The 8,962-nt window shown below is 48.7% G+C and overlaps 1 long non-coding RNA gene across 1 annotated transcript; it reads left to right on the top strand.

Moving 5' to 3' along the window:
* The first annotated feature begins 608 nt into the window (after positions 1-608).
* Positions 609-2,315, top strand: LOC123094963 (uncharacterized). The gene is made up of 3 exons (XR_006446056.1): positions 609-1,022; positions 1,104-1,437; positions 2,227-2,315. It is a non-coding gene; the product is annotated as an uncharacterized lncRNA (long non-coding RNA).
* Positions 2,316-8,962: the final 6,647 nt, after the last annotated feature.

Below are 8,962 nucleotides of genomic sequence, written 5' to 3'. Positions count from 1 at the left end.
CTCCAACTCTTGCTTTTTCCGGAGATGCGATATGATATTTCCTTCGTGGTTGGGTTTTTGTCGTTTGTTTTGCATTTTGTTCTTGTTTTGCATCTCATCTCATGTCATCATCTGCATTTCATCCGCATGTTTTTCAAAACTTGCATCCGTTCGGGTTCTCCCAGTTCTCTCCGTTGTCTGTTCGGAGTCCAGACACACTCGCACGCGCCCGCGGCACCTCCGAAATATATTTTATTAGTGGCATAAAAATTTTCTCGGAATGGGTTGCAACTTGTCGTGTGGTCTTATTATAGTGTAGACAGGCCGCCTGCCAAGTTTCGTCGCATTCGGAGTCCATTTGATAGCCCAACCATTAAATATATAGCGGCACCGTCGCCGGTTCGTTCGTCGAACGTTTCGGTCTCCGAAATCGTGTCGGGCTGCATTTCTCCTCTCTCTCCTATCAGCCCAAGCCTCTCTCTCACACAGCCCACTAGCCCACCTATCTAACCCCCTCCACTCCGGACCGTTGGATCAAGATCCGATGTCCGAAAACGAAGCAGAAACCCCCTAAACCTAGCCCCTAGTCTATTTAAACACCTCCCCGTGCCATTTTTGGCCTTCTCCCCCCTCCTCCTCGTGTTCCGCGCCGCCAGCCACCTCCTACCTCGCAGCCGCCGCCCCCTCCTCCAAATCCGTGCCTGGCCACTCCACCTCCGCCACTTGTCGCCGCCGCCACCGCGTCCCGGACCAACCTGGGCGCGACACGTCGCCTCCCAGCGCCCCGCGGCCAACCCCAACGCGCCGCGCGTCCTCCCCCGCGCCCCACTTCCCCGCGGCCCGCCGAAGCCCATCGCCAGCCCGCCCTGGGCCACCGCCGGGCCCGTGCACCCGCGCGAGCGCTGCTCTGCGCCCCGCGCCCGATGCGCACTGGCTCCAGGAGAGGAGCTCCTCGAGCGGCTCCCGTGCGCCGGCCTCCCCTCGCGGAGCCGCTGCCGCCCGGCTCTTCCGCCTCCGCCAGCCGACCTCCGGCTACCTCCATCGTATGTCACGTCGCCGCCGCCCGGCCTCTCTCTCCCTTCCTCTTCTCCTTCCTCCCCTCACCAGCTCTCTCTCTCCCGCAGCACCTCGCGCCGCCGCCCATCGCCGTAGCTCGTCGCCAGCCCCTCCTCCCGCCAGATCCGGCCGGAATGGATCCGCCACGGCCGGATCTGCCGTCCCCGCCGCTGGATCGGACCCCTCCGCGCTCCTCCCGTCGCCGGAGTAGCCCTCCACCGCCGCCGCCATGACCCTGCTCGGCACAGGCAGAGGAGCTGCTCGTCCTGCGCGCACCGCGCCCGCGTGGGCCTCCGCAGCGCCAGGCCCAGCCAAGCCAGCGCCAGGCCCAGCCAAGCCGGCCTGCTTCGGCCTCCTCCGCGGCCTGCCCTCAGCCTCCTCACCGACGGGCTGAAGCCCATGGTGAGCTCCCCAGCCTAGTTCCCTCTCCTGTACACTGCTGGCCCAGCAGATTCGGCCCGATATGTTTTTTTCCTAGTCCTGCGAATTTAGCATTATCCCAGGATTTTCCAGTTTTGCAGAAAAGTCCCTCTAGATCATGCATATAATAACTCTTTAACCGTGCTTCGGATTAAAATGATTCAAACATGAAAAATGCGTAGAATTTTGTGTAGATTAATAATATGTCATTTACATCCCATATTAAAATGTTTAACTTGCTGTTTATTTAAATTTGCTAAGATGCCATGTTAAAATGATTTATTTCATAACTAAATAACCGTAGCTCGGAATTAAATGTTCTTTATATGTAAATGGGGTGGAAAAATGCCTAGTTTAACATGGTCCACTTTATGTTGCTGTTTAACAACATTAAAATTGTGTTTAGGGCAGAACAGTACTGAATTCATAAATATGCATATGAGGTTTTTCCGGAATTGTTGTTTGTTGTTCCGGCCTCATTTAAACTTGCCTAAATAGTTAGTTTTCATATGCTTCACCCCTTGCCATGTTTAACAACATTTAATATTGATGAGTAGCATAAACGAGATGAACTGAATAATTGATGTGGTGTTTTCTCAATATGCAACTCATTGCATATTGAGCTCCACTTAACTTGTAGTATTGTTTGTTGCACCTTGCCATGCCATGCCTCTTTAAACCGGACATGCATCATACTTGTTTGTGCATCATGCCATGTTTATGCTCGTGCATTTACCATGTTGTTTGTTTCTTTCCGGTGTTGCTTCTTAGATCCGGTAATGTTGCGATTGTGAGGATTCGTTCGACTACTCCCGTTCGTCTTCTACATGGACTCGTTCTTCTTCCTAGCGGGATTTCAGGCAAGATGACCGCTACCCTGGATCTCACTACTATCATTGCTATGCTAGTTTCTTCGTTCTATCGCTTTGCTGCGCTACCTATTACCTGTTTATCAAGCCATCCCATATTGCCATGAACCTCTAACCTCGACACCTTTCCTATGCAAACAGTTGTTTGGCTATGTCACCGCTTTTGCTCAGCCCCTCTTATAGCGTTGCTAGTTGCAGGTGAAGTTGAAGATTTCTCCATGGTGGACAGGATTTTGGTTGGGATATCACAATATCTCTTATATTATTAATGCATCTATATATTTTGGTAAAGGATGGAAGGCTCGGCCTTTTGCCTAGTGTTTTGTTCCACTCTTGCCGCCCTAGTTTCCGTCATACCGGTGTTATGTTCCCGGATTTTGCGTTCCTTACGCGGTCGGGTGATTTATGGGACCCCCTCGACAGTTCGCTTTGAATAAAACTCCTCCAGCAAGGCCCAACCTTGGTTTTACCATTTGCCTCACCACCACCTACTTTTCCCTTGGGAGTCGCTCTCTCGAGGGTCATCTTTATTATAGCCCCCCGGGCCAGTGCTTGTCTAAGTGTTGGTCCAAACTAGAGCACCGTGCGGGGCCATCCCTTGGCAACTTGGGTTACGTCGGTTCCTGTACGCTTCGCTTATCCGGTGTTGCCCTGAGAACGAGATATGTGCAGCTCCTACCGGGATTGTCGGCGCATTGGGCAGCTTTGCTGGTCTTGTTTTACCATTGTCGAAAGGTCTTGTATACCGGGATTCCGAGTCTGATCGGGTCTTCCTGGGAGAAGGTATATCCTTCATTGATCGCGAGAGCTTATCATGGGCTAAGTTGGGACACCCCTGCAGGGTATAATCTTTTGAAAGCCGTGCTTGCGGTTATAGGCAGATGGGAATTTGTTAATGTCCGGTTGTAGATAACTTGACACCAGATCCGAATTAAAACGCATCAACCGCGTGTGTAGCCGTGATGGTCTCTTCTCGGAGGAGTCTGGGAAGTGAACACGGTTTCTGGGTTATGTTTGACGTAAGTAGGAGTTCAGGATCACTTCTTGATCATTTCTAGCTTCACGACCGTTCCGCTTGCTCTCTTCTCGCTCTTATTTGTGTATGTTAGCCACCATATATGCTTAGTCGCTGCTGCAGCCTCACCACTTTACCCCTTCCTTTCCCTTTAAGCTTTGCTAGTCTTGATACCCATGGTAATGGGATTGCTGAGTCCTCGTGGCTCACAGATTACTACAACAACAGTTGCAGGTACAGGTTATGCGATGATCATGACACGAGAGCGATGCTTGCTTGCGTTGAGTTCTTCTTCTGCTTCTTCTTCGATCAGGGGATAGGTTCCAGGTTGGCAGCCTGGGCTAGCAGGGTGGATGTCGTTTGAGTTTCTGTTTGTGTTTCATCCATAGTCGGATGATGCTCTTATGTATGATGATGTTGTATTCGTGTGGCATTGTATGCCTCTTGTATGTATCCCCATCTATTATGTAATGTTGATGTAATGATATCCACCTTGCAAAAGCGTTTCAATATGCGGGTCTATCCTTGGTGGGACCTTTGAGTTCCTTTTGGATAGGGTCGCATATTGGGCGTGACAATATCTCTGTTGGTTCATCTTGTTGTAGAATATTCCCCTGTTCATTCATTTATGTGTATTGCTATTTACCTCTGGTGACATGTGAGAAGCACTCATCTATATGTTTATATTTTGAGCAGCTGGGTACAACTACAGTTGCAGAATCATCCAACCAAATTTTGGGAGGATGGCATAAAAGATTAAATAACCCATGCTTTTGAAATCATGGTAAGCTTCACAAGCTTGTAAGGTGTTTTCTGTTTTCAAGCGACTTTACATCAAGTTATTGTTTCTCAACTGAAATTCTAGACTGTATAACTCTTTATTGTTCTCTCCACTTATTTGTACAGCCAAGGATGCTTACTTAACTGTATAGCTCTTTATTGTTCTTTTCCAGGTATTCTATTTATGCTCCATCTGCACTGCCAAGTCCATGAGGCGGAGCGCTCACTGCTTGACCATTTCTTTACTGAACTGGGAGCAACAGAGGCAAGATATTCGAAACAAGTTGAAGTCCTTTCGATTCTTGATTTCTAGCATACACATGCAACCTGATTGGTGATGTTACTGTAGATATGATGTAGGTTCAGTGCTTACTATTTTTTGATTTGATGCATGTTACCTTCGTTTATGTCTATGCCTTCTTTAGTGTTTTACCAACTAACTAGTCTATTGGTCGTTTTGAAATATGAAGATGCTGCATGTAAGCACTATTGCTGGCAATTTGGCACATCATATTAGTCTTATCCCATGTTTTGCCACTAGCATACACTACAATCCCTTGTCCTATCACTAGCATACACTACAGTTTTATTAAAAGGGGGCATATCATTTGCTTTATATAATAGTGTTGATTTTGCGTTGATATGAACTTACAACAGTATTACATTGTAGTGTTTTCTGCATGTTGTTGTATCACTAGTTTCATGCTGCCTTCTCATTTGAACCTATTACTTGTTTTTGTTTTTATCCTTGATTAGCATCAATTGTTGTATTGTAGACTTAAAATTGTGGTGGTTCCTCCTTTACAGAAGCTCAAGTGTGAAGTCGTGAAGTGTGAAGCAAGTGTGAAGCCGTGAAGTGTGAAGCCAAGTGTGAAGCCGTGAAGTCCAACTCATTGTAGCATATTTGTGTTGTAAAGATTGTAATACATTTATTTAGTGGTATATTTGATGAATTTTATGCGTTCTTTGTTCTATTTGAAATATTGATTATGTATGTGATTTGAAAACTTGTGGAATGGAAACTTGTCCAGTGAGGCCACTTATGAAAATAATTTGTCGAATTTGTACATTTCTGACATGTGGGACCAATTTGAGAGATGAACATGACAGGTTGAACCCATCTGACTAGTGGGACTAGCTTGAATATATAATAGTTGAAAATAGAAAATCAAAATTGAAAATCAGTAGACTAAAAGGCCATGGCCCAAAAATAAAAAGGCTGCAATGTTGGGCTTGGTCCATGAAGCTGACAAAAAATTCATGCGGAAAAAAATATAAATGGGCTGAATTAATGGGCCTGGCCCATATAAACACCGAATTGGACCGGGCTGAATCTTGTGCCACATCAGCTTGCCACGCTGGATGCCTACGTGGCCTGGGGAGGTTGCTAGTGACCAAAACGCCACAATGGACATATTTTGGTCATAAACGTCTACGACCATTCCAGAAGAAAGGTTGCTATAGTCAGTTTACGACCGCCAGCTTTTGACCTTCTGTTTTTGGTCACAAAAATGTCGCAAATGAAAAACCATGACCTTTCAGTGATCAATAGTGGTGGTCACAACTTGACATATTTCTTGTAGTGCATGAAGGGATTGAAAACCCCTTTATTGCGTTGGTTGCGAGTTCTTTGTTTGTTTTTGTAGGTGCGTGGGACTTTTGAGGAGCCTCCTACTGGATTGATACCTTGGTTTTCAAAAACTGAGGGAAATACTTATGCTACTATTGCTGCATCACCCTTTCCTCTTCAAGGAAAACCAACGCAAGCTCAAGATGTAGCAAGAAGGATTTCTGGCGCCGTTGCCGGGGAGGTCTTTGCTCAAGTCAAGACATACCAAGTACCCATCATAAACTCATCTCCCTCACATTTACATTATTTGCCATTTGCCTCTCGTTTTCCTCTCCCCCACTTCACCCTTGCCGTTTTATTTTCCCTCTCTTTCCCAATCTACCTCTCTCTCTTTCGCTTGCCTTTTTTTGTTTGCTTGTGTGTTGGATTACTTGTCGCCATGGCGCAAGATAATACCAAATTGTGTGATTTCTCCAATACCAATAATAATGATTTCCTTAGTACTCTGATTGCTCGTCTTAATGATGTTGAGTCTTGTGAAATCATTACTGCTTTGCTGAATCTTGTTATGAAAGATCAATTCGTCGGCCTTCCTAGTGAAGATGCCGCTACCCATCTAAACAACTTTTTTGATTTGTGTGATATGCAAAAGAAGAAAGATACGGATAATGATATTGTTAAATTGAAGTTATTTCCGTTTTCACTTAGAGATCGTGCTAAAGTTTGGTTTTTGTCTTTGCCTAAAAATAGTATTGATTCTTGGAACAAGTGCAAAGATGCTTTTATCTCTAAATATTTTCCTCCCGCTAAGATTATCACTCTTAGGAACGATATTATGAATTTTAAACAACTTGATCATGAGCATGTTGCCCAATCTTGGGAAAGAATGAAATTGATGATTCACAATTTCCCTACTCATGGTTTGAATTTATGGATGATCATACAAAATACCAAAAATATATTTATCTTATCATATTATCTCTATCAGATCTCACTTTTGCAAGTGTCCGTGAAGGGATTGACAACCCCTTTATTGCGTTGGTTGCGAGTTCTTTGTTTGTTTGTATAGGTGCGTGGGACTTTTGAGGAGCCTCCTACTGGATTGATACCTTCGTTCCCAAAAACTGAGGGAAATACTTACACTACTATTACTGCATCACCCTTTCCTCTTCAAGGAAAACCAACACAAGCTCAAGACGTAGCAAGGCCACCCCCACAGCTATGCCCGCATGCCATTCGGCCTACCGGGCGCGGCTACCTCGCTCCAGTGATGCATGCATGGCATCGTGGCATCTCGTGAAGCCAGGCGCCAGGCAATCCTGATGGAGGAGGAGCCAGAGCCTCCGGAGTCCCCCCCGAGGCTCAGGAGCCTGCTGGCTCATGAGGGGAAACTTCTGCGGTGTGCATCTTCAGCTACTTCAACACTTCTACCCTAACGGTGCTAGGTGACTTTTTAGTTTGTTTAGTTGAGGGCGCCCCTCGGGCTACATTATCCTCAAGCTGTAGGGGTCCGCCATGTAGCATGTATCATTTTGCGCATCTATCAGAACTGAATTTCCCCTTTTATGAGCTGCTATATATAATCACCTGCCTGTCCGGTGCTTCGCCATCATGAACGTCGTGCGTCCTTACGAACCCGCCCGCGACCGCCACATGATTAAGGACTGGCACGGAGTTTGTGCTCGGGTCCGTCCCTACAGCGTCGCTAAACCCAAGTGGCCAAGCTCTGTCTTGCGGGCCAGTCCCGTGTATGTCACCTCCTGTGGCCCTTGGTGCCTTGTTCTCACATGAGCTAATCGCGAGTGGATAAGTTAGGGCGCGCGGCATTGTGCCTCGCCATCGTGGGAGCCGCGCGCTTGTTGTCTTTCCTTGGGATCGATGCATGAGAAGTCTGGGCACGACGTTTGTGCTCGGGTCCGTCCCTGCAGCATCAACAAATCCAGCGGCTAAGCTCTGTTTGGTGGGCTGGCCCCGTTCATGTCACCTCCTGGGGTTGCTGGTGTTTGGCCTTCTCATGCAATACCCTCTAGAGAATCACTCGGCATAGGTGACCTAACCATCTCGCGGGATTCCAACAAGCATCCTTACCAAAAAGTCAGGCGCAACCCGCCTTGAGGTAGGGCCTCGTGAGTCCCACGCTGGCTCATGGGTGCCCATATACACCTCCTCTAGTCCTGTCGTGCAAGCCACGTGCCAGGACGGGGCTGTACACGCCCCGGGGCCTCCCCTCAGAAGGAGCCCCCTCCCACGCACCAGTGGAAGCCCCATGCTCCGCGCTGGCGGATGATACTGTCGAGGAACGGTTATGCCCATGCAAGAGAGGAAGCATCATGCACCGCGCTGATGATAAACAAGTGAGGGCACCCTAGCGGCTGCACTAACCTCAGGAGAGCCCCAGGGCTCGCCCTCCGGTCCCACCATGCCAACTTTCCCCCAGGAGAACCGTGCGAGGGGGCTGGGCATGAGGGCTGTGTCCAGGTCACGCCTGGCGCACACAACCCTACCAGGTCTTCGGCACCTGGTCATCTCGCGACCCTCCCAGGCAAAAGCTGGCGAGGAAAGGTATGAGGACTCTAGATTAACCCAGACATTGCTTGCACTTCCTTCACGAGGTCGTTCGTATGTCAAGGGGGACCCCTGAGTATCGCGACTCAGGGGCCTCACTGGTCACGTAGCCCCTCACCCCTTGGTCTCATCCTAGCGATCCGGACAAACCAATGGCGGCTGAGGTATGCGCGGGGCCGGGCCCTGTCGACGCAGAACACTAAAGGCAAATGGGAGGAAATCGGGCACGGAAAGGAAAATCACGGAATCCTAGCAAATTATTACAAACCATAATGTTCACGAATTCAAAGCAGAAGTTCTTACACCTCCACGAGGCACGTTAAATGTTGCAGGATAAAGATGGGAGGCGCCGCCTTCAGCCCTGCTCACTGCCACCAGCCGCCTTGGGGAGCGCATCCTCGACAGTGCCGCTGTCACCTTCGCCGCTGGCTGCGTCCGCCAAGGCCCGAGGGTCGATGCAGTGGAACTTCACCACCAGAGCTTCCACCTGCTCCTTCACGGCTTCGGCAGCAGCGACTCGGGACTCGGGCGCCACCGGCTCTAGCAGCGTGCCGAAGTCCAGGCTAGGGTACATGAGATGAAGATGGCTATAGACGCGTGTCGCGGCGGTAGTGAAGAGCGTGCGGCACTCCCCTTCCACCATGGAGCCCACCACAGTGGAGATGTTCCCCAGCTCCTCGACAAGCTTGGTGAGAAGACCAGGAAGGC

Source organism: Triticum aestivum, chromosome 4B, assembly GCF_018294505.1.
Source record: "Triticum aestivum cultivar Chinese Spring chromosome 4B, IWGSC CS RefSeq v2.1, whole genome shotgun sequence".
NCBI classification, from domain to species: Eukaryota; Viridiplantae; Streptophyta; class Magnoliopsida; order Poales; family Poaceae; genus Triticum; species Triticum aestivum.
This window is presented reverse-complemented; position numbering and strand designations above follow the sequence as displayed.